This window comes from Hirundo rustica, chromosome 1 (assembly GCF_015227805.2).
Source record: "Hirundo rustica isolate bHirRus1 chromosome 1, bHirRus1.pri.v3, whole genome shotgun sequence".
In the NCBI taxonomy this organism is placed as follows: domain Eukaryota; kingdom Metazoa; phylum Chordata; class Aves; order Passeriformes; family Hirundinidae; genus Hirundo; species Hirundo rustica.
The window spans coordinates 24,359,442-24,386,814 of record NC_053450.1 but is presented as its reverse complement, the minus strand read 5'-3'; positions in this window follow the sequence as shown (position 1 = coordinate 24,386,814).

Below are 27,373 nucleotides of genomic sequence, written 5' to 3'. Positions count from 1 at the left end.
CTCCATCCTTCACATTCTCCCTTCAACTATCTCTTTCTTAGCCACTAACCGAGAACTGAGCAGGAACTAAGCACCCACATAAGTATGTGGATAGGTTACCTGAAGATAGGGAAAGGAGAAAGTCTTGATCTAAATATGGTGCACTGAATACCTGCCAGTTATGTGAAGGTATCTGAGTATTAAAAATTAATGCAGAAAACTGAAAGCAGAATAAGAGGCTTTATTTGGGTTGAGTGTTTTCTATTTTTAAGAATTTTTAAAAATAATTATTTTAGCAGTGACATCAAAATTAAACGGTGAAGTATTCAGTTTGATTATTCACCCTTCACAGTCGACCTGTTAGCAGTGTATCACCAATGTGGGACATTTCTGCCCTTGGGTGATTCCCAGGCAGGTACAGCATGGTCCAGATTAACCTCTGCAACCCCACAGAAGAACCAGAGATAGTCAGGCAGAGGAGCACTCAGAGATGGAAAAGAAAATTAAGTCTTGCTATTGCCATGGGTCATGCCTCGATCATATACATTGGTGTTTGTATTGCTTAGGGAAGACAGGTGCCATAAATGCTGTTCATGGAAAAAAGGCTGCAGTAGCCCAGCTCAGAGAGTCCAGCAGAGATGCACAAAATGTGGGATCAGGTCTCAAGTCTTTGGTGGTGAGTGAGAAAACCATCAAAGTCAGAGCATCCTGCCCTGGTTAACAGATACTGAGTAAACAGAGCAAAAAAACCTAGCAAGCTAAGCTTGTTTTATTATCGGCTCAAACCTGATACACAAGAGGGATTTAGGCCAAGTTTGGCTAGCATTGAGGACGTGCTTGAACTTAAAGACATGTATTGTCCTGTCACAACAAGGCACACTATCACCCTTGAATTAAGGTGCATGCTTCAGTATCCCAGAGAATAGGGAAAGTAACCTCAACCTATCTCTCTGTGGGAGCCATACTTGAGTTTTGCCACATGAGTGAGAGTGTTCATTGTAGTTACTTGCAGAGCATGAACTTTGCTCTTTTGAGGGAGGTGATGATAACTGGAATTATAAAAGCTCAGAAGCAGATCCTGATATTTTTCAGCTCAGGCTGATCATTCTAATTGTTATTGATTAATAATGAATATTGTGCCATTTTATCCAAGAGAGACAGGAGAAAAAGGCTCACATTTTTTTCTGCAGGGCTGTAGCTGCCCCACAATATGCAACTCCTCCAGCTCATGGTTACAGGGTAAGGAAAATCAAAAGACATTCTTTTTATTAGTTAGCAGTAACAACCTTTTATTTTTGATTATTTGTGCATTAACAGCATGGAATGGAGATGTGCTATGTAAGGAAGTTATTCTTTGCTAATTTGAAGCTTTTAAAATACACAGCACACCATCTATTATGTATCATGCATTACAATTACAACAACAGTTTAATTAATCACCAGCACCCTGTTTTGTATCAGTCTGCTGCTGAATTCTGGGTAATGGTGTTGTTTACCATTTAGCAAGTAGCAACATTTCACTCTGTTTCACTACATTAAACTGCTCAAATAAAGCAAACGGATATTGGAAAGAGTTGGCCATCTGCCTTTATTTTCTTTTACTTTTGTTAAGGAAAGGGAAAAAAAAAAATAAACCCCACCACAGCCTCTGAAAGGAGAAAGAGCACAGCCATGAAACTGATAGTGACAAAAAACACCCTTTTTTATCAGGTCAAAATCTCATCTAAATGCAGTTCTGATGAATGGTAAAAAGCTTGCTTTGTGGATTTGGAGTGGGTCTCAAGACCAGCAATGAAGTCTAATGATTATTTAATGGTGCCGCACTTGAAGCAGGATTATGTGAGACTCTCTTCCCCGTTAAGAGTTTGATGAATAGGTTTTGTGACAGCCATTTAGAAATAAACAAGAATTCATCAGTCTGCATAAGAAGAAGCCAGTTTATAGATTAAGTTTCTTGAGGTAATTCATGAGGTCAGTCCCATTTAGATGTAGACTATTAGGGCTCAGCTTTTGAGAGCGGCCATACAAGGGAGTTACTCCAAATGGACCTCTCTAATACAAAGCCCCCTTTCAGAGGGAAGCCTGAAATTTTTATGACCCTGCTGCTAGGAAGCACATCAACTTGTCACTGTGAAGATCTGCTGGGGCAAGACCTCATCACTCTATTAAAGAGCTCTGTGACCCTATTGATTTGAAGTATTTAAAGCAGGGGTGAAGTTCAAAGCAATTTCTTTTCTATACTATTACTCAGCCTCTCTGTGTCTTGGCTCTAAAACATCTGCTGTCAGTTCCTCTCTGGTGTCTGACTCTGGAATCTGTCACTGGAGAACAGAGTAGTTTTATTTAGAATAAATTGGATTCCTTTTCTGTTTTCAGCATTTCGTATTGTGATCAATGGTTTACACTCCTTCATGTGCCAGGAGACTTAACTACCACTGAACCCTTCCACATCTTCTCATGACTCAGCCAGGGCCTGCTCCTGAGGCTCTGTAATCAATTCTTTCCATTCTAACAGGTTAGCTGCCACCAGTATTTCTAATTGGCTACTCATTAAAAGTAATAAACGTATTGAAAAACAAAACAAAACAAAGTGGAGCGGGGAGGGGGCACAAAAAAGTCCCAGAATGTCATTTTAGAAACAAAACCTTCACAGGATCTTTTATGCTTATTTGCTTGGAGGAGGGAGGGAAAAAAAAAAAAAAAAAAGACACAGAGTAAACATCTCCATTATTTTTAAATGTCAGCAAGTAAACGTCGTATCTGGTTCCTGGAGGGGCTTCTTCAGCACAGCGCAGGTTCCTCTACTCCTCTGCACAAGCTGGAGGCCTTAGGGTGCCTTCTCAACGCTTAGTAATACCTCAGGCTGGGAGTATTTATTAAAGTTGTGGTTTCTGACACCAGGCTAGTTATTAAAGGCTGTAGCAGGGACGAGATACATATTCAGTTTTATGATGTCAGACAAAACAACTGAGATAAAGGAATGAACAACGGGATGGAAATGGTAATGAAATGGTTATAAAAATATTTAAGATAATGATGCATAGCAACAGAAAGAAATTAGGTAGGGAAGATAATTACGTACAGGATTACATAGAGAAAACCTATCTGTTATCTTCATCAAGGGAACTAACTTCTGATGGGGTGAAAAATGCACTTTCTCTCAGGGGCTGCTTTGTCAAATAGCTATCATGCTCATATCCTACCTGTAATATTTAGACACATTTTATCACATATTCTAACAAATTGCCTAATATAACTAAGATAAAAGGGACATATTCTACCAGACAGAAATGTAGCCATTGTTTTCAGCTGATTTGTACTGATTTACATTGCCTATGACTCTGCCTCATGATATATGTTTCATCATTTTATTAGTGCTGTCATTTTACACAAAACTCCTTTTAAAATGGAATGTGTTTCCGGGGGGAAAGAATTATGTTTATTGCAATATGGCAACTGCAAGGTTTATTCAGCAGTATCTATAAGAATCTAGAAGACTGAAGACAGATGTACCTATTGCTTGTCAATCAAAATACATGTCCTTTGCAGCATTGTATTTTCTTTAGTCAGCAAGGAAATCATGTTAGTGCTGTCTAAGGTCAACAGTAAATGCACTCGTAGGATCCCTGACTGAGAATTTTCAATAAAGGCAGCACCAAAGATGAGAAGGAAGATAATGGTTTGCATTCTGCTCCTCTAAGGAAAGGGGTGATAAACAAAATTCTAAACCATTCCTTCAATTTTTCCTTTTGTTTAGAAAAAAGGAAGTGGTAAGAGTCACTGCAACAGAACACTATAACAAGCTGATATCATCTCGAGTTCATGATGCTGAATATGTTGGCATTTATGGTGCATTCTCCCAGAGCACATTTCAAAATGAAACTGAAACTTGATGGACCAACTGTACTCCATTAAAAAAAATTATAAAAAGCCTTTTTATTTTCTTCCAGCCTCAGGAAATGGAGAGCTTCAAAACACTGTTTTCTGCCATATAAATCTACATGTTACAGGGTCAGTCCAAAGGCAACAAATCAAAGTGGGTTTTTTATCATCTTTTATTTTAGATTATGAATGATGCAAGAATTTATAGAGCATGCAAATTTATTACCGTGTTAATAGGCCCCCCTGTTTTTATCTGGCAGCATATGTTATATCCAGAATCACTAGGAAGCAGCAGCATTTTTAGGGATGGAGGGGGAGGCAATTAAAGAATTAGGCCTAATTACCGTGAAAAATCTCTGGAAGAAACATACAGAAACCTTGTGCAGAAGAAACACAAAGAGCAGGCAGGGAAATATTCTTTAGCATGACCACAGTTGTAAACTGCAACTCTAATCCATGCATTTGTAACCAAAAATCAAACACAATCTGAACGCAATAGCTCTTCTCATATAATTAAATGAAAAGAAACAGAGAAAAGATATGTGTCTGTGTAGAAATTTTCTCTCCCTCTTGGGATCTTCATGGGCATTTTGTTTTTAACAGCTGAGCTTTTACTGAACCAAAAACTCACTAGACAGCTACCCAGCAGCTTGTTTAACATCAGCTTTAGCCCCAGGATGGTGGTAGAACCATTTGGCAATCACTGGGAAAGGGACAAGAGAAGAAAAGAAGAAATGGCTGCAGGAGAGGTGTTTCACCAAGGAAGTTACCAAAGGCACTCCCAAAGATCCCAGGCTGCATGACAGCAGTTTGATAGAAAACGTAGAAAATGTCTCATTGTAAGTGTTTCTCACAGACATGTGAAAACTAGACTGGTAAAGTGTTTACCTTTTGGTAAACAAAGAAGTCAAATAATTGAAATTTTTGATTCTCACAAGAAAAAAAAAAGGTGTTTTGGGAAAAAATAGATACATGTCCCACCCTTTTATGCTTCTGCTCTTCAGTGAGCCAGGTTCACATCTGAACCTGCATCCATGTTCTCTCCTGAAAAGAAAGTGAGATATTATTTGCTATAAAAAGTGCAGTAAGATTGAAAGGCCGAGGTAGCCAAAGGATGTACAAGGCATCACAGTGAAATTTCATAACCAAGACTGTAGGAAATTCAATTTCTTGGGGGAAAAACCCAACAACTTTTCATGGGGAATCATTATAACCAGCTCTATAATTTTCTGCTCCTGTAACAAGATGGAGATATGTTGCAGAAAACAGTGCAGCATCAGGCTGTAGGACTGAGCACAAATACTGGGCTTTTAGCACTGGCTGCTGTGACCCGAAATCAGGACACTGGAAGACACTTGCTGTAATGGAAAAAAATGTGTGGGGGTAGCAGGCCTAAGCTTTGCTAAAAGTATTCAGTTATTCAGTAACTCTTCAAATACAGAAATCACTGTCTGAATTTAACTTCTGCAAAGCTATGCATGAATCAGTGGGGGTCTACCAGGGGAGAATATTTCCAGGTCTGTGTGTCTCCACGGGAAGGTCCTGAACCCACCGTGATGAGCGGGCAGATAACAGGTGTGTCAGCCTCACTTCAGCAAGGACTCTTGTTAGAATGAATTCATGGCCCAGCTTCTCAGATTGTTCTATATCCTAAATATTGATCTCCTTTATCTGTGCATTGCCATATCCATCTTTGTCTTTAATCATTCTTCCTCTACAGGTGGGTTATCATTTTTCCAATGCGTGTGTATTATGAGCTTTGCCACCAACAGAGATAATATCTCCCCATTCTAGGTTGTTCAGTGTGAGTCCTTCCCATGCTGAAGTATTATTTATCATGTTGTCATCACTTAAATAAATAATAATCAGCAACAATTATTTCTATTTTCACAAAGCCACTAAAATAATAAAAAGCAAATCTGATATTAATTATTAATAAATATGCAGGGGACATGTGTTAGGATTAAATTTCTATTTTTTTTCTGTATTACAGTGTCATCTAGAGGTACTGGATAAGAAGAGGGTATCTCTGTTTTAGGTACTACAGAAATTCCAGTTTAAATGACCTAGCATGTCAAAGAAGAAGGTGTGAAGGGGAGAGGAGGAGATAGAACTAGAAATCAGACCCTCTGCCCCTGTTCAGCTCCCATGGTCAAGTAGAAAGGTAGCCTGGCAAGAGAAGGACTCCTTCAGACCTACCCTACCCTGTTGTTCCTCCTGTTCTTCCAAGTCAGCCCGGCAGGAGCACACAGGACACAAACCTCTGCCCCCAGCCCAGCTGGGCCACAAAGCAGCCACACCGCTGACAGCCCTGGGGCATCTCTCCCTCCTACCACATTTACAGTGTGGCATTGTCTCATCCGTTTTGAAGATGTGTCTTTTCCCTCTCTTTCTCCTTTGCATCTCAGGAACCAAGCAATACAGTGTAGAAGACAAACCTTAGCCCAGACCAAGTAATTTTCCATTTGGTTTCTGGCAGAGGTGAAGTTTTTGCAGCTGCTGCGTGTGTCTGTCTGCACCTGTCTCTGCATGTGCTTTTCTCCCTTTCTTTGCTAGCAATTTCTGTACCTCTTCTGAAGCCACATTCACTTGAGTTTGGCAGAGAGGCTGAGGTCTAAAAAATATATATATATTTCTAGAAGACTTTTGAAGAAGAAACTTCACCCTAACTTTACTCAGGAGGCAGGAGGCAGCTGAGATGTGCCTTCAGCTCAGGGTTTGCAAGACACACATGAGCCCAGCATGTAAGGGCCAAACAAATGAGATGGAAGAGAAGAATGCAGGACACTAGAGCGGTTTAGGTAGAGTGGTAGAGGATTTAGGGGGTGCAAATATATGAGTAACCATCTCCTTTGGTCCTGCTACTCAGAGAGTGATTTGCTTTATGGAGGAGCAACATGATTTGTATGTGTTATGTCCAAATGCAACTGGGTATCCTACAAGTCACTGTTGTAAAAAGATAAAAATACAAATAAAGAAGAAATGCAGCCCCTGAACTTCTGAAAGAGCTCCTGCATTTCTCCACCTGTTGCAGAAGCAGAAGATAATGCAGAACCAATGTCTTCAGACTGATCCTCTAGCAACAGGGAGCAGTGCCTGGGAACAGCAAATGACTTTTGCCTTAGGTGATGTCCAGCCTGAGTGTGATGTAGAGGGCAGAGCCCAGGTTCTGCTGTCTTAATCAGAGACAGAAAAGGTCTGCAGCATGGCCAGTTCCCCTGCATAAGGTGAGAGTTCTCCAAGGTGCTCCTGTGTAATCTAAGCCCGTAGGGCTCATCTAGCAGTCTGTGCTATGATCACTGGTGGATCCAGGAATATTTATTTCTCTTCAGTGCTGGAGACACTTGAATGATACAGAAAATGCACAAACAGCTCCTTAGAAACCTTGCCTCCTTCTTCCTAAGGCATGGAAATGTCATTGCTTGAGATTTGCCCCATCTGTGGTTTCTGTGGTCTGGAAGCACTGGTGCATCTGTAGAAGAACAAGCTGCTGCAGCACTTGGTGTCCCAGAAGAAATGAGCCAACATGCCACAAGCATGTACTAAGTTGCTCTCTGTGCTCTATGATCCACAACAGGTTAATTGGCCTAAAAGGTCTGAGTTGTCTGGCCTGGATTTTTGCCAGAAAAGTCCCAGGCCAGACTGTACTGCCAGAATTTGCAGGTGGTTTGCACTTCAGAACTGCCTTTTCCAAAAATAAGAGGAAGATGGCACAGTCTTTTCCCACTTTTGGACAGATGCAGGAATGTTTGCACCATACTCATTATCTAGCTGAAAAAGAAGCTGGAAATTCACTGGCATGGCAGTGCAGATTAAAATGCTATCACATTTACTGCACAGCATTTCCAGGTGCAGTCAGAGGGCATTTCTATGGGCAACAGACGGTGAAGTCAGAGCCAGTCTGAGGAGGAAAGTAGCAAAGACAAATCCTTGAGATAATTTGGAATAGCATTGGCAGACAAGACAAATGAATGCCCCACAGCTGGACAAGCTGTTGTAAGTCCTAGCAATGTACCTCACTTTTTTTTTCTCTTCACAGTATTCTTATAAGATGGGAAAACTGAAGGCAAAATAAAGACTTCTCTACTCTGTACAGTAATACAATATAATGTGATAACTTATGTTCTCAGTAAGTACAATTCCATACTGTGGATTATTCAGCAAAATCTTCACAAATGCACCCTGATATAAACCTTAAAACTTTGCACTTGTTTGCATGATAGCATGTAGTACCTCACCTTTCCTGAAGTGTTAACGCTTCGTACTGTTTGTTTGCACTGAGCATTATCACTACATATGGCTCCACTTCACATACGTGATAATAAATACTGAATAAATCACAGATAATATTCACAGACTTGTGTGGACAAACTTGTTATTTTAGGAAAACCACAAAGATACTAAATTGGCTTTCATTTGATGGAATTTTGTTTGTTGAGCGAGAAGAGAGAAGCTGCCTTCTGAGTAATTATTGCCATAGGCAGACACATTTCTAGCCTGAGAAATCTGTGCTTAGCACTCAGTTACATGGCTTGAAATCTTCATTTTAAGGGAGGAAAATATGAGAGTTTTTAGTGATAAGATGAATGTCAATTTGTTGGTTTAAGCCCCAAATCTATTTATTTTAATTGATATTTACAAATTCATTGCTCTACTTCTTCAGCTCTTCTACCTTGTCAGCTCCTTCCCAATTCACTTGATTCCTGTGCCTAAAGCCACCCCAACACCTCACTGCAGCTATAAATTGTACTGTACACCCTCCCTCTACATTGTACCGCATCAGTTTCTAATGGGGGATGTCTTACCTCCCCTCTACTTTTGTCCTTATCTTTTCCTTTGACAATATATGGAGGCTCTTGTTTTACGTACAGTTCTCCTTCAAACCTTCCACTTTATGCAATGATAGCATCCCCTCACCTGGTCTCCATTACAACTGCTATCCATCATATCCTTCATTTGCTTGTGAGAACTTAAACTTTCCATCTGGTGCCTCTTTGGTCTCTTCCATCTTCCATGTTTACGGGATAATAATGTTTTTCTCTCTTCTACTAAAATGACCCACATTTGCCTCTTTTACCATTACTCCATTTATCCATCTCTAAAGTTATTTTTATGCACAATGTGCTACTGCTCTCGAGAGAGCTTCTCCTCCGTTGTCAAAGTCATTTATCTTCACTGGCTTATGCTGTCTGGTCCTGGTGAACTGTTCCCAGTGAAAATCTTCAACAACACTGTCCAAACAACTCTCACCCTTTCTGTCCCACCTTTGTGAATGAAAGCTTTTCCAGAATATGTCCACACTCAGAAACTTCCTGAAACCATGTGTTCTTTAGTGCAGCGGCTCCTGCTAGCAGACATAGTGAAGATCTGTACATGGTGGCCTAAAGGATAATGAAATATTTTCTTTCTTAACTTCCTCAGCTCTGTTCATGCAATATACTCTTTAGAGACTCTGCATTATCTTCTTTCCAGTTCTCAAAGCAGTAGAGGCAAGTTACACCTGGGCCACCTTTCCTTCTCTCTTTCCTGTAAACTCACTTCTCTTTCTTTGCCTTTCTCTTCAGAGCTCCTACCATCTGTGTAAATCATAGGTCTGACTGTTTCTGTGATGCATCCTTGTGAGGAGTCACGGTCAAAGAAGGTAAAAGATAGGTTATCATTTCCCCTGTCCCAAGTCCTCCTCACAGTCCTCTGTCTATCCCATGCATAATCCAGTGTTTGGCTCAGCTTTCTTCCAGACACCATCTGGGCTATATTTAAGGTCTACAGTCTCCCTGTAGAACATCCTTCAGACAGAGCTCTAGCAATCCTAACAAATTTCTAAGTCATGATAAAGCTTTTGGTATTTTCACTGGACTTGAGAAACGTAATACTATATAAATACTATATGAAGTCAAAATGCTTCTGTATGATTTTCTCACCCCACTGCTCCAAAAATTTCATTTCACTCTGCATCTCCCCTTCTGAACTCAAGTAATGCCAGACTCCGCTTCTTAGGGTCTCAAACAGGATCCTCCAAAACTTTTATGATATCAGAGATGGTGACTTTTGGGGATGCAGAGAAAGGTGGTACATACTAGATATGCACATTGTTCTCCTTCAAAATCTTGTCCTGCAGTGCTTCTACCAAGAGAAAATCCTTACAAAAAGAAAGTCCTGGGTGTAAATTCATGCATTAAATACCTTCATTACTGTTTTAAGGACTTAAATACAAAATATGGTGAATCCTTAATTTATTTTTTTTTTAAATAACCCTAGAAGATCCATGATCGCCCATAACTTTGAGTTTGCTCCATAAAACTATTCCACAGGTGTCTGGGAGAGTCTCCCCCACTGGGTATATACAGACTATGTATTATCACAGCAGAGCTGAGTAGAGTGGGGTGTACTTTATACCAGGCTCCATTGGGATGCTCCCACCTGTTGGACCTGCAAAGCCTGAACTGCTGTGACCATCAAAAAGATAAACCAAAAGAAGAGTTGAGGGTGGATTATTTTCTTTGAACCAAAAGTACAGTCAATGAACTTAGGATACAGAAGACCCAGGGTCAAAGTTTCACTTCTGTAGTAATGCCCTTCCACACCCAAGCAGGAGTTTCTACATAAGGAAAAGAGTTTCAGCTTACCTTTAAACATGTAAGGAAGTTAAACTAGAATTTTCCATAATATTCTCATTGCAATTGGCCCAGTGCCAGCACAGGAGCACTGATTCGGTTTTGGAAATGTACCTCAAAGTCTGTTGCCAGTTTCATTGGGCAAGGTACCAAATAGCCCACCTAAACCATCAAGTACTAAAAAAACTTCACAGAGGGGCTCAGTCGCTTTTTTGGACTGCCTTAGCCAGTGTAGGAGTGTTCTCTGCACTGTGTTTGACTTATATTTCTTTATCTATAATGCTTGTTATTTTTGTCATTATTAAAACTTTTTGTTTTACAAAGCATGTCCAGAGAAGTTTTCTCTCTATTATTAAGCCACTGAGAAGTTGCAAGTCAACTCTCAGACCCGATACATCTTCACCTTACTTATTACGCACTGGCCACGTGCAAGGTTGCATCAGGTTTCGTCTAAGATAATATAGGTAATTTTTCTTCTGGAAGAATTTAAACTTTGTTCATCTAGGAGCAAATGAATATTTGGTAGTGTCATGCAGGGAATACAGTTTTAACAGAAAAGTTTAAGGAAGTAGCCTCTCTAGGTTGGCTCAACAATTTGAGAAGTGGCTGATGTTCTAAGTCTGGAAAAGGCATACAAATATAGATGTCTAGTAATTCAGGTGAGACTGGAAGTAAATGGTGACTCCCAACTAAGTTTTTCACCACATCAGCAAATATGATTTTCACCTGTGAAGCCATGTATTTCACCTGTATATTGGTTATAATAAAGAATTAATTTAAACTGGAATTCAGAATAGAAGGATCAATGGGAGTTATATGCACAGGTATAGAAAGGATAAATATTTAATCCCACGTTATTCTTGTAAGGCTAATAATAACATAAAGGGCTGAGGTAAAAACCTCCCTGACATGTCAAGCAGTAAACGTAGATGTACTGTGACTGGCACTGGCCTTTTGTGCTGATGTCCCTGAGCTTGTCATTCCCAAAGCACCTTCTGCTCTCATAGGTGGTGTCTGCAGCCAAAAGGGCTTTCTGGTGGACCCACAGCTGGCCATATAATTTCACCTTAGTAGATTCAATTCATTGTGTCCTATTTCTGTTTCCATACTGTCTATAAATGATATATGAGGCTCTTGACCATTCTTGCAATGTGTAAATTCTTGCAGTTTTAAATTAATGCTCGGCTTGGAGCTGATTTCCCTGTACTCAAGAGCAAGATTTTCATTTTTTCTTGTCTGGTCTGTTCTAGTTAAGGAGGAAGATGTGGGAAGGGTTTCTGTTGCCTGACTGGATGAGTTTAACCTTTGAGTAGGCCTTTTTTTAGCCTACTTTACACAAACTCTTGGCATGGATGAATTAAAAGTTATGTGCAAGATATAGTCTTTAGTCAAAGTATGTGTCTTTTTCAGGCAAGAGTTTCTTCCACTAACATAATAGTCGAGAGTATCTGCAGAAAAATAAATACAGAAGAATTGCAGTGAAGTTGTTTTTTAAAAAAATTACTGCATTTATTACTCTACACTCTTAAAAGATCGTTCAGTCAGGTTCCTGGTATTGTAACCAGCGTTACACTGCTGCAGAAGAAGCAGCAAAAGTGGTGGCAGAGATGGACACAGAAGGAGCACTGGTGACTGTAATAGACAAGCTTTAATGTAACAGACCTTAATTTTAAGTGGCTTTTTACATAGTGAAAAAGTGAGTCTTGAGACAGTGTTTTTACGTAAACATTTGCAATGTTTATCCAGCATCCACTTCTGTAAGGGGCCTAATAATATCAGAAGTTTAAATATTGCACTTTTATATTTGTGTGCCATACCTCTTGCTAACACTATAATCAGTGATAAGATGTATTTTTACATTTATTTCACTAGGATTATTTTAACTTCTCTCTCTGCATGCTTGTTCTCTTCTGAGCATCTTTGTTTCTACTGTTACACTTCAATCCATATCATGCATATCCTTTTGAAGCAAGTTGTCTTCATGTACTGCATTTTCTTTGCATTGCAGCACTGTCTTGAATGATGAGAACTGGCTTATTTATACATTAAACCAAGCTGTAAGATGAGCTCTAGAAGAGCATTTAATGCCACTAATAGGCTTGCAGTCCACACAACCAGACTAATCTAGGAAAAAACACCTGAAAGATGTATACAATGGACACAGGCTGAGTGTGATCAGTTTCCCTCCACAAGCCCTCCCCTCTGAGCCACTCTTGTTAGTGAGTGGGAAGAGCCCAAGAGAGAGTCAGATGCCTCAGGGGGGTAGAAACACACGAGTAAAGAGATGAGAAATTAGATGAAACACACAGGTGATGTCACACTCAGACTTATTTGCCCCAAAACCACTGTGTACTGTTTAAATTAATAGATATCTAATAGCCTTGAATATTAAGGTTCTGTGATGTGCTTAGGATCACTAGCGTAGAAAAGCTGTGGAAGGACACAGATACAGTACCCAAACCACTCCCTGCTGAGGATGTACAGGTTAACTCCTTTTAGGCATGCTGGGGAAAATAAGCTCAGCCATTTGAAGGGTTTGGCCAATCCTCACAAAATATTTTACAGGTATGTGTTATTATTTCTCACTAGTTGTTTTGTATGCTCAACTCTCTGTCCTGGGTAGTCTGAGTTTATTAGACATCCATTATAATTGACACATTGTTGAAGTAGGGGTGAATAGATGCATTAGACAGATGATCTTAATTGGCTTTCATCCAAAAGAATTAAAATAAAAAGACAGCTGAATTTCATTCACATTTTCAATTAGTAAAACTTCCTTTCATTATTATAATGCCTGCTGAAACAGCAGCCACATCAGGGTGACAAATCCCGTTATCATGCTTTCTGCGATTGTCTTCCAAAAAGGCGTCTATTGAAAGCATTGTCTGAGCGTGTGTATAATGCTGACAATCAAGCTCCGCTCAGAAAGCTGGGGGAGGGTGTCTGACTGTGATCTATACAGAAATGCATTTCTTTCTCGTGCTGCTGGTTCTTCGGTGCTGTGTGCTTGTGCTGGGGCAATGAGTTCTGACAGGCAATGCGTACTGACAAGATCAATCATTGAGCATTAGTGGAATTCTCATGCTTTCCACCTATTTTTCTTCCCTTTCTTTATTGAGCATGATCCTCTGCAGGTGTTATTTGTTTGTCAGGCTGTTACATAGCAAATGTTGAAATAGGTTTTTTGGGTTTGGTTTTGTTTTTTTTTTTTTGGGGGGGGGGAGTAGATAACAGCTGAACTCATATTGCAGACAATGGTTTCACACTGAAGTACTAATCGACAAGAATGTGAAGATAATTCTTCAGGCATTAGAGGAAGAAATAAATGGCTTCTTGGAGCTGGGGAGCAAACAAAGGGGCATTAGGAGACTGATTTTTTAGTGGCTAACCTTTTTGAGTGACTAACCGACCTAATGCACTTGTAGTAGCATTCCAGATTCTTAGCTTAGCCAACTCACCTGACTTAACCAGAAAAAAACGTATTATTTATTTTTTCCATTTGTGACACTGAAGAAAAACATAAGGATAACAAAAAAATTCAGTTCATCTGGGGCTGTTCTTATCCAGTTTTCTTTTGCTGAGTTATATGCTGAGAGCCAAATATATTGCCTTAGGGTTGTTTTGCTTTTATTTACTTAATTATTTACTCATTGAATAATTCTAACTCACACTATTTCCTACATCATCTAACTTTTGATGTCCACTTTCATCATGATATCATCCCACCTGAAATTACACATATGGATCACAACTGTCACATTATGGGTTGATGTTCAGTTTCCCACATATAGAAACTGGAATCCATTAATTTCAAGCATTCTAATAAGATATAGTTGGACAGTGCTAGAAATCCAGTTAACAGACTGAAAATTTGGCACACTGATGCCACAGAGTTTCTGCAAATCACAGCCCTTTCACAGATGACGGGCATTTGCAAATTAATGTAATTGATAGTTTTGATTTATTAAGATTTTTTTGTTCTTTGTCTCACACACCTTTAAAAGTCCAGCACAACTGGGCCCTGCCAGGCTGGGAGAGTTCCTCGCTCCTGGCCCTACCAGTTTAGTTTTCCATTTTTTCATCTGACTGGACATCTCTGCATGATTAATTAACCGTTAATTTAATGTCTGTCAGCATTTCTATTAAGTAAAACCAAGACAATTTTGCTCTTGGTCAGGTTTCTGGTAAGGAAGAAAATGTGTTTATTTTTTAATGATGTACTAGAACTCCTGAAGTTGCTGTAAAGCATTCTTTATAAAGTGTGAAATGTGAAAAAGACCAAAAGAATAAAACAAAAACTAAAACTAAAGCCACTAAGGAATAATGATGAAAAGGGAAGAATGCAAATCATTATTCATCCTTCCTACTAGAGATGCATTTTATAGCTAATGCATTTAATGAGTCAACATTGACTTATATTGCCTGAAAGCTCACTGAATTATTGAGTATCTGTGGTATGGATTATATGGAAAAAATAGCTTGAAATGGCTTTTTCCTCTGTGAAAATTTAATTTTATTTATATTCAGCTGCAGTTATTTTCCGAGGTTGTTATTAGATGAGTTCATCTTTCCTGTATATTTTAAAGAGCTAATGCAATTTAGTAAAAAATAGACTTTTTGCAGAGGCTTTAGAAGCTCTGCGGTTTGAAAAACACCTGAGGAAAGCTTAACTGAAAGAAGGACAAAAGAATAAATCAACAACAACAGCATTTCTCTGAGACATATGTCTACTAATTTAGCCTGAATAAAGCGTCTGTCATATACTGGGCTTTTTTTCAGGTGGATAAATATTGACTTGGTTTGATTTTTTTTTTTTTTTTTTTTTTTTTTTTTTTGTGTCCTCTAAATAAATAATAACAATCTGAATATTTAATTTTTTCCCTTGGGTAATAGGAGGACATGCTGCTGGTGAAGAGAGATGAAGAGAGAACTGCTCCAGGCACAAGTATGGTGCATCCTTCACTGTAGACCTGTTTATTACATTTTCAACTTCCAGTCTTGGGTGGTAGATTGATTTGGCAGAGATTAGATAGGAGGTAGAAAGGAAAGCTGTCTTGTTAACCATTTCCCATATGATGATTTAACATTGACTTGGCACAATTCTTTAGTGCCCTGCAAGCAGACAGTTTTCCAAAAGAAATGGTATCTGCAGCTCATATGCATAGCTTTTCAATAGCTCTGCTTTGCAGACATTTCTCTGAAAACCTGGCCATGGGTGACATACCAGCGGGAGCCATATTAGCAATAACATGCTTGTCAAACACAGCTTTCAGAAATATTATTTATAGGGCTGTCTGGTAAACAAACCCATTTTGTGAAAAACTTTGAAGTTTCAGAATGTGATTTTGGTCACATCAGAATGAAAATGTGAGCAGTCAAACTTTTTAGGGTTTTGAGGAAGGAAATAAATATCTTGGGGACTAGCCAGGATTTCCAGGATGTGCTCCCAGGATGCATGGAAATGCCAGAATTCAGTCTGTCTTTCTTCTGAGTCTGCAAAACACTCTTGATTCAGCAAAAAAGAAACATTTTCTCATGAAAAACATGTAATCAGTGTTTTTTCTACCATCCTCAGTGATTAGCCATCTAACTGTTTATCCATCCAGTAACCTCCGTACCACGCACTGTGGTTCTCCTTGGTTCCTGCCTGGCTAGTTAAACCTTTTGTCTTTGTTACTGCTAATCCGTCTGGTGCTTCTTAAGCGAACAAGTTATTAAACAATATGATTTGCCACCACAGTAAAATACATCACCTTCCTTTAACCGTGCTGTCTTTCAGGGCTGTATGTCCCAAGCCGTATGTGCCTCGCAGTGGGCAAAGCAGAAGATTCTGGCTCTTGAGTGTAGCCCTCAAAAATCATAACACGTATGTTAATATGACTCTCTACAGAAAGACTTGATTTCATTGGACCACAGCTTATATTAATGAAATTTGGAGCAGAAAATCTCTATCCATCTGATTATTTGGTCTCCATCTTTCAAACCACGTTCTTGTCCTCTGCTATCAGATTCTGAAAAGAAATATTCATTTATTTAGTTTTCATATTCTTAAGCCAGAAGCTGCTCTCATCCATCAAACTAGGCCAGTGCACTTTGCAGAATAAAGGCCTTGTGTTGAGAATTCTTCTCTAAAACATCTTTCCATTTGGGCAGTGATTACATATTGTAGAGATAATTCCCATTCTAAGAGTATGACACAGTGAAGCCTTAATTCCTCTGGTCATTACCACAGTGCAAATAACCAGACAGCAGCAGTGAAGACCCAGAGTTGCTGCTGGCATAATGGCAAATTCATGTGCATAAGAAGTGATGACAGGAAGGGTGCCGTCAGAGCATAAGGGAAATATTAAAAAAAACGAACTTTCATTAGCAGGAATTAATTTGCACGGTCTTGCCAGGCCTACTGCACATACTTAGGAGTTGTGTAAATAAATATCGCTGTCCTTCTGCTGTAGCTGTGAAGCTTGGTATAATTTAGAGATGAGCCTGTGGCTATGGGAAGCACTGGGAAGGGATCCCGTGTGCGCTGCTCCACAGCCTGTGCTCTGAGCACCGCAGCTTGCTGTCTCCCTATAAAGCACGACATGAGGCTGTCAGACAGCCTGGCATGGCAGTGTATGAAGGGGGATGTCCTAGCTCAGGGCACAGTGACCAGCCAGCTCATATGACAGGAAAAACCTCCAGAAATGAAGAAAAATGCATACCAAGTAGCTGGCTGCATCTTATGTGCCACACTCAGCATCACAGAATCATAGGATGGTTTGGGTTGGTAGGCAGACCTTAGAGGTCACGTGGATTCCAAGCCCCCTGCCATGAGCAGGGACACCTTTCAGTAGACCAGGTTGCTCAAAGCCCCATCCAACCTGGTCTTGCACACTTTAAACTATCTTCTCTGAGGAAGGGTTAAAATTTAATCCTTCAACAAAACGTTCTGTTCATAGGCAGTAGAAGTGCATGAGCCTGTGAGGGAAACACACACTACTCTTTATTTCCCCAAGGCCCCCACGAAGGCATAGTCAGTCATATGCCATGTCCCGGGCTCTCTGCACCTTTGACTTTGACCTTGAGACTAAAGGCTCAAGTAAGGCCACCATGAGGTGCTATCTGTTCAGACACCTCCCAAGATCCAATAGGACCTTTGGTCTGAAGACCTTAATGTGGTAAAGCACCTAAAATGTTTCACAAATAAAGGTCTAGACTAGAAGTGGAAAGCCTAGGAATACTGTTCTTCTGGGACAATGCTCACTGGTTTAGCTGGTTTTCTTTGCTTTAGGTTGTGATTGCTCACAATGTCTTACTCTCCCTGTGGCTGACCTTAATGGAGAGTGGCATTAAATACATGACACAATAAACATACTCCTATACCAAAACCACATGCTGAAGGATGCTCCGAGTTATTCTGAGGTCTCCTAAAATTGCAATGTGAACAAAATCTGACCTATAATTTTACATTGTGTTTGTACAGTATTGTAGGTTTAGGAGAAATACAGTAAAAATACTTTCATACAAATAACCCTCATTTAAGAATTTATCTTTTTTTTCTTTTTTTCTTTTTTTTTTTTAAATTGAAATACTGCTTCACACATGAGTAGAGCAGTCTTACTGAATATGATGTTACCTCCTTGGAACTCACTTTTAGGCTGCCAAAGTTGTGCTGCTTGCTTTTCTCCTTTCCATGAACCAGCATAAAAGTCTTGGTGGAAGAGCAAACTTTGCTGCTCTGAGCCAGACCTTATTGCTCCCAAACACCATCAGCTGGCAAACAGCCTCGCACTGAACCACCATGATGAAGCACCAATTTGAGAGAGAGAGAAATTATAGATACAAATCCATTTGGACCACTGAAAGTGTCAGAATGTCTCTCACTTTTAAGACTGTGCTGGGTTTTAATTTAAGGCAGGCAAGCATTTATAAATTCATGTAAATATATATTTGATATTCTAAAATCTTCAAGTCTCCAATTTTTCTTTGATTTTTTAAAAATTATTGCTTCCACTCATCTCAATTTTTTACTATACATAATTTCTTTCAAAAATAATACACCAAGGTAACTGCAGTGCTTTAGAAGCACACAAAGGGATGGTCTTAGATATAGCAGAAAATATGAATATTAAGTCAGTGCAAACCACACTGCCCAAAAACTCATTGTGTCTGGGACAGATAAAAATCCACATTTCAAGCATAAATGACAACAGGAATCCATACAATAAGGGACTTATAATATTACCAATGAAAATAGTAGTTGTTATTAAAAGGCACTGTGATCCAACATCTGGCAAGACTCTTTTTGGCCTTGCTGCATTCCTAAGATTGTTGAATTGGTGCCGGTTCATGAAGACAGCAGGAATGATGAGCTATTAGTCAGAAGGGGATCCAGTTGATTCCTTATATTAATCAGTGTATTAAATGCTGGGGTCCTATTGAGCAAAGATAGGTTGCATTGCTGCTTCCGCCTTAGTTTTGTTGTCATCGGGACTAGTTTAGGCTAATGGTAAACCCTCTGCATTTCCCCTGGGTTCCTTATAGACAATTGATAATTTACTAAAGCATATTTTGTTGTGATATTCTTTTCTAAAGAGCATGATGATGCTTTTTTTATTAGCATAACCACTCAAACTGTGTCCACGGTCTAAAAGCAATTTATACAAATCATAATCACTTGAGAATTTTATTCTGAAGTTAAGGCTTTAAGAGTTTTGATTAATTCACTAATTTCAAGATTTCTGCTTTAAATACTTGAACAGTGTGCATTAGCACCTTGTCATCCATGGTATATAGAGTGTTTGGCACTCATTATATCTCAAAACTGAAATTAATCTGCAGTTTAATCTGACACCAAGCAGGGGCAATGGTGATGGAAATAACCCGAGGTCCGACAACATTCAAAGATGATTCATAATCTAGGATCCCATTAAGGTGCTGTGAAACTTTGCAGTCATCAACTTCAGCCCTATACAAGAAGTAACTAAGTAGACAAGAAATTTGCTCAGATCAGACAAACTAACTTTACTGAGCACAGAACAGTACACTCCATCTGAAAAATGTCACGTCTTTCTGTTTCATATTCTCTCTTGACCAGGACCAGTCAACCAAACGTCGGTGGAAGCTGTTTGGTATTGCCCTGTGTCTCCTGTTTTTCCCTTGTCAGAGGCTGGTGTCCTTTTGGCCTCAGTTTCCTAAGTTCAGGGAATGTGATGCGGAATGCTGCGGTGTATCACAGTCTGACTGAGCTTTATTATTTGCAATTATCCCAATTGCTGTGAGCATTCCTCAGATGGATACTGATAAGCAGCACAGAGAATGCAGTGGAAAGGTCTATTAGGAAATTTCATTATTTCTCCAGCTGCAATTGATAGCATGCAGCCCTCCTGACTAGAGGGAAACTATGTGGGAGAAACCTCTTAAACACAGATGATCTAAGGGGGCTTTTTCTCATATGAGGGTACCATGGATGCCAAACAAATACTAGCCACATAACATTCCTGGCTGACATGCTGTTAAAGTTTAGGTTTATGGCCAGCAGATCAGACAGAACTGTGATGCCTCCCTCCTTCTACTTTTTTGCAACAGGTTTCCCAGGTGTGCATCTCGAAGTTTGTGTTTTGCCTGTTAGAGCACATCCCCATTTGTCACATGGATGGAAAAGGGCTAAGGGTAGAGCTAAACCTCTGCCTCTACAATCTGTGGTTTCAAGAGATACATTTGAAATAACACAAAGACCTCCAAAAGCACCAAAGAACTGAGGGAATAAAAGCTGTACAGCAGTAGCCATAAAAGACAGCATATGTGGTTTAACTGAATTTGTCTGGAGTCCAATTAAGCAATAAGACACGATAGGGTGTGCTGTATTACTGGGCCATTAATGCAAGTCTCTGGGGCACTGTGAGGCACATGGCCAAAGTGCAAAGTGTATTAACGGCCCGGTAATACACGCTTTGTCATGTCCCATTGTTTTCAGAGGATAATGTTTGTCTTTTGGAAGGAAGGAACAAGAAAAGGTCCTTGGAAAATTTGGGAACCAAGATCAAACTTTCATGTGAGAGTTTAGCAGAATGGAAAACGTACCTTTGGAGATGTGGGATGGAAGAGTATTGGCTGCCTGGAGCTTCTTGTTAGACTTCAGACATCTCACTGATGGCCATGTAGGGATCATTTTCCTAACTTCTGAATTCACCTGGCTTTTGGGTGAAAAAGCCCCAATTTTAGGTGGAAAATAAAAGGCAATGTATAATGCTGAAAAATTTATAGTACTGAAAAAAATAGGTGGAAATATGTGAAAGACCATTAAAAAAAATCTTAATATACCACATCCAGAAAACATAGTAGTATGTATTTTCAATTTTTTGGCCAAGAAAATCAAGGTATTTGCTGTCATTTTTTGTATGCAATACTGGAAATATTGTTGAGGAGTCCTGGAAACCTCATCTTTAGAGCAATAGTGAAACAATCTGGTTAGAGGGACATCAAAACTCAGGCAAACTAATGGACCAGAAAATGAGGGGTTCAATCAATACAGATTTAAATGATGATAATAAATAATTATGTCAATCAATATGGTTTCATGGATAATACAACTTGTCGAATTCATTTAATCATATTTTTATGAAGTTACTATATGCATTGGTAAAAGTGCCTGCAATGACTTAATATATTTAGACTGAATCACTTCACCTCAGTACCCCAAGAATATCCTGATTAAAAATTAGCATCATACAACATCAATATTTCAAACTGATTCAAAAATTACCATATTATAGCATTCAGAAAAACACCATAAATGGGCTTTTCTATCCAATCTAGAAGGCCTGCAGTGGCATCCCAAAGATGATGAGTGCGATAATGTGGTTCAATACTTTCATAAGTAAGCTGGGGGAAATAATGGAAATTTTTAGGTAGGTAAATAAATACTTCTGAGGAGAATTAATAAACAAACTACAGAATAAAACAATATAGACCCCTTAGTTAAAGGAAATAAATTGAATGTCATGTACTTTCATAAAGACAGATGCCTGAAATTTCCAGAGAATGCCATGAATGCCTGCTCTCAGTCTTCCAGGTATGCACTAAGCTAAGTCCCAAGTGGAGAGAGGAAACAGAGAAATATCTAAAGCCCCAAGGCAGCCTAATATATTTGCTTGTAACTAGAGCCTATGACGAACTTCCTTCCTGGCTGCCCACTAAAGGTAGTTTCCTAAATTGTTCAAGCATGTCCAATGATACCTGCAAACAAGAGTGGATACTTGCGGTTTCTGATACTCTATATGCACATTTCTAGAGAAAAACACCTATTTTTCACACACTGACTTTTTATTTTATTTTCACAATGGTTGTGGGCTGGTTTTGAACCATATTGTCAACTTCAGTTCTTCTTTATTTTTTACAGCACTGGCAAAGCAGATATAGCAGGTACTTTTGTGCTGAGGGCAAAAGGCAAAAATGGAACCAAAAAAGTAGGGTCACTTCTTCCACTGAAAAGCCTTGACACTCTTCTTTATTCAGTTAAAATTATGAATGGGTTCCTTGTATAATAAATCATCCAGTGATAGTCTTTGAGTGAAGTCCTACACCCATGTTATAACATTGCTCTGGCTGGGGTATTAAGGTCACATCTAAATCTGGAGAGATGTCAGGATTTGAAGTGACATGCTCAACAGTCACAAAACAATTAAACACTGAATCTTCATTATTTCCAGCCTTATGGAAAAAATAAAGATGTCTGTTGAATTCAATCCCCAGTGTCTTCCTCATCTAATCTAATCAATGTCAACACATTTTTGACTAAAGATAGTGTCTGTGCATCACCCATTATAACCTGCAGGCCCTGAGGGATCAGTCAAGTGGCCTGCCAGAGTCCAGTATTCTGCAACATCTGGACCAGATGAAATGTGGATAGTGGCTCCCCCACATTCCAGAATCTGACGCCAGCTGACTTTGCCTCGTGCAGGACATAGGATTCTCCAAAGGCCCTTTGATTTGGTATTGCTTTTGGTTTAAGAGAAGTGCAACAGGTGGGTTCTGATTTCAAGCATAGAAGGGTTTATCTTAGATTACTGACATCTAGCTGTAAGGAAATCAATATAAAGAAATAATTCTTACAGTCACATTTAGAGAAACATTCTCACAAGATGTATCTTTCTATAGCTTTGGCGGTTAAAAGCATTTCATCAGCAACTCACTTCTGCATTCCCAAAAAGCCTTGGTTATTCTGGATTGCCGCCTTCTAAGGTCCAATTACTGTCTCTCATTTTCACTGCAAGGTTTCACTCTCTACAAATGAAATCTGGAGAGTAGATTATGACTGAGAAGCAAACATCATTAAGGAGAGAGAGATATTAAAAATCATCCCGTACAAATTAGAAATGCTGATATAAATTACTGGAATCACTTTTGGCATGGAAAATGAAAGATAATATGTACATGGGAAATGGAAATTACTTTCACCTGTAAAACAGAAGGACTGTGAAATAAGAAAGAAACTGGAGTATAACAGAGCAGAGGCCTTTCCCACCAGTGCTTATCCAGCCATAATGTGTGTGCCCACTGCTGAACACAAACACACCAGCTTTCCACCAGTACTGGTTCAGCTCTCTGCTTCTGGCTTTGGTTTTCACACCTGGAAAAATCCAAGGACTGCCTTCAAAGAGCTCAACATTATTTTGCCAATTTGTCTCTGAAATAGGGGCTCGCTTTTTCTACTTTCTCAAGGAATATAACAGATGGAAGAACAGAAGAGAAATATCAATACTTCATCACGTACTTCCAGTATTAAATAGGTATATTCATCTGTATATAAATAGATACACGTGCACATAAAAACATAGGCAACCTTACTATGAGAATAACTGCCTAAGCCTGTTAGCATACACCCACAGCCACATGTGCGTGTGAACATGCACACATTATATAACTTTGGTTATGTAGTTGAAATCACTACATGAAAATATTCGATTCAGAACTGTTTCCATGGGAATATCGGGGCTTGCACATCATTGTGAAGAAACATCTGTCCTGATTTGGGATTTCACCAATGTACCTTAGCTTTACTTGCTTAATGTTGGTTGAGATTTTACAGTCAAAAGCCCTCAGGCAAATTAAACTAGCCATGTACACCCTCAGGGAAATGAGACTTTAGTTACATCCCTGATTCCAACTGATGCCAACTAGAAGAACTTTATGATATTAATGAATGTCTATAATTAAAGAACTGTTAATTAAAGTGAGTCAACCAGTCTATTGGAAATCTCATACTATTTTTTGAACCTGACTTTCTCATGTAATTGTATTTCAAGATGACTGAGAATTACTTAACAATTACTTAGTGCATTTTGCAAGAACTGAGCAGAGTTCTAGCCATCCTGTTCATTTATTTTGACTATAGAATAGCAATTCAAATCCCAGAGTTGAGAATTTTTTCTCTTAAAAACTCAGCTAAGCTTTTCACTTAAGTTCATATCCTAAAATCTGCACATGATAATGCATTTTCAGGATGAGCATTTGTATTGCACACATTTTCCTTCACTTCCAGTTTTGAAGGGTTTTCTAAATGCAGATACTATTTTAAATATCTCCTTAGGAAATATCCATTATCCAAATATCCAAAGATATCCATTATCTTATAACACAATCCCATTAAGGACAAGTAAGAGCTATGAACGCTGAGCGGCTTGCATAAATTGCAGAGACGCACTGCCAGCTCTATCCCATGCTCATGGCATCAAAGGCCAGCGATAAGGGCCCTCAGCAGCACTGCCAGTTCTTACTGTGAGCTCTGCACTTTCATGCTGTACCAAGAGCTCCCACTTTGCTGGAATCAGGTGACTTTTTTAATGTTAAAAGATCTGATTCGAACTGAAAGAGTATTTCTAGCTCTTATGGCGGTAAAAACCCTTAAAGAGCTCCCAAGAGCAGCTTCAAAGTCATCAAAAACCTGAAATAAAATAGGGAAGCCCTATTCAAATTAAGTCCCCAATGTACAAAGGATAGCACTGGCTAGTACAGTTCGCTTGCCTAAAGCCACAGGCTAATAAAAGTTAGACTCCACTGCAGCTTAAGAAAGGGTAGATCAGCAGTCTAAGTACAGAGTCAAATAAATTAGTAGCCCTACTAGTTTACTGCTCTTAAGGGAAAATGTTTTATGTCATTCTGGTTTTTTCATTAGGCAGAGGAATCTCACCTGGTATTTTCTGCTTTTAAAATATGATCTTAAAATGTAGAACTACGTCTGGCACCAAGTTAATATACACATTATAGGCAGGTGCCAGCCCACCTTATCACTCTGAAACTAAATGTGGCCCCTTTTGGGATTTTTTTCTGTACTGTTTGGTTCACTGGACACACCTGAGATACTCTGACACCAGCAGAAAAAATTAACCCCAGCTCTCCCAGGCCTGCTCAGGTGAACTCAGAGATCTTTACCTGGATTCAGAGAAAGGTCTGCAGTGTTTCAAGCTGAAGTCAGCTATAAAGAGGGGCTTGGCAAAGGAACAGAAGGTGGATGTAAATTTGGAAGTGTAATTTTGAGCTGCACTTTAAGCTTTCAGAATAAAGTATGAAGAGGAATCTCCTCTGCCCATCTCTAATGATAATCAAGATAATGAATTCTGCGATAGCTGCAATTTTAAGACTTAGTTAAGCAATTCTCAAGTAACCTACATGAATTTAACACACAAAAATAATTAAACATGCTATGGAACAGATGCTGCACAAACAACGGCAATCAAATGATTCACACTTAGCAGACCTTACCTAGCAGTTAGTTTACAGCATCTCTGTGTCTGAAAGAGAAAGGCAGAGATAATGTACATAATTTCAAACACAGCGCACCTGACTTACACCATTTAGGAAAAATCAATAATTTTATTCCATTTTCATTTTGTTTGAGCCTTTCATTCATGATAGGTTTTACTTTTATATAGGTATATATCAAAACACATTCTCAAAATTATAGTTTTGCATTGCATCTCAGCAGCATACTGGTAAAAAAAAAAATTCCAAATGCAGACAATTCAGAGTCAGGTTTTAACATGGCTTAGGTGCACTTGCATGTGGAAAAGACATAACCATGTGCCCATCGAAAGCTCTCATGATTATTCATTCAGACTCATCAACCGTAAGCCAAAAGAGCAATCTGGTGATTTTATATATATATTCATGTAGACTCTTCACGGATCATGTAGCAAATATACAGATAATATAAAAATTGTTCATATGCTTGTGCATTGTGGACAGTGACTTGCTACAAAGGCATGTCATCTAGGTATGTTCATTTTATCTATCTGTTGCCTTTCAGGTACTGCAGTGATAGTAAATAAATATTTATAATAATAATTAGACAAAAATTGAGGTATTTATCCCATTTTCTACCTTGCCTAAGTAAGGAGTGCATGAGCTAGAAAGAAGCCAATAAACTGCCCTAATAATTAGGGGAAACTGTAAATAAAAGAAAGCTCAGAGAACAACAAAAGGGAGCTGATTTACATGCAGCTTTCAGATTGACTTAATGTGCACAGCTCCCGAGGAAGTTTCAGGGCAAAATTCAGCAGTGACACAAGTGATGGTGTAAGTTAGATATGTGTCAATCACAAAAAGAGTGTCAACTGGGAGAACTGGCAACATACTTTAGTAGCACTTTCATGGGGTGATTTGATGATGGATGGTTGTGTGATCTAAATTGTAATTTATGCACTGTGGCAACTGAAGTGGAGGTTGGCAGCACAGAGAGTAGATGACAAGGGTGAAAAAATAAAACAGGCTTTCACCTTTAGTCACAATATCTCCATCCTTCCAAAAAAACACACTGGGGATATTACAGCCTGCGTTTACCAGGGCTGAACATAACCATCACTACTGAGTCATTCACAGGTGCCAATGACAAATATTTTGCTGATGTATTAAATGATCTTCGACACTTACTTCCTTTTCCTGATTGATTTCACCTGAATTAGCTCAACTGCATTTCAAGAGGGATAGGAATTTTCATCTGAAATTCATCAGTTAAATTAAATGTTATTATTCTCTCCTTTCCCATGTTTTGACTTCTCAGCTAACATTGGGCCTGACTGACTAGCTGCCCACCACTTGAGGCCATCTCTTGAGGGCGTATTAAAGATCACAACACAGACAGCAGCAGCTCTTTTGTTCTGCAAGGCTCTCACTGTGAGAGGAATGGCTCTGACACAGCCTTATGCCAACCTGTTTTAGTTGACACGGGAAGAGATGTATAAGCCAGATCTGTCAGAGTTGAAGAGACAGAGAGCCACCAATAATTCTCACCATTAGTGATCCCTCGTAAAATTGCCAAAATTCTCCAGCGAAGCTGCTTTTTGGGCAGAAAATTGAATTTTTTCACAGAAATCAATATTTTTGTTAAAGGCATATCTGGAGGGTTTTTTGCCCCTGGTTACTTGAAGTTTTCATTGAAACACTGTATACTTCAATTTCCAAGGGGTTTTGCTGCTTTTTTTAAATAATCTTAGGAACAATATAAATCCGAATCAAAGCAGTTTTGATACAGAAATGCTGCTGTGATACCTGATTCCTGGTCAGACACACTTCATGACCTTATTGACCTGCATGGACAGGCTCCCCTAACAAGATCAGGCTTTCCATGATCCACTGCAGTCAGAGTCGTCCCCCAGCAGTTCTGCCCTGGCTTGAGACAAAGAGAAGCTGTGGTGCATCGTGTGGCCTGCTCAGAAAGTCGAGACCTCAAAATAGAAGAAGGACTGAGTTATAAGCATAGAACAGGACACCAAGGCCTTTCTGAGGTTTGAAATTGCATCATTAAGCTTTCTGCTGAAGAATTTTCCTCAGCAAAAGCCTCTCCATTTTTTAACTGGCCCTAAGCCTTCATTTTTGACACTGGTTTTCCTGCATTTTCTCCTCTGTGGTCTCATTCA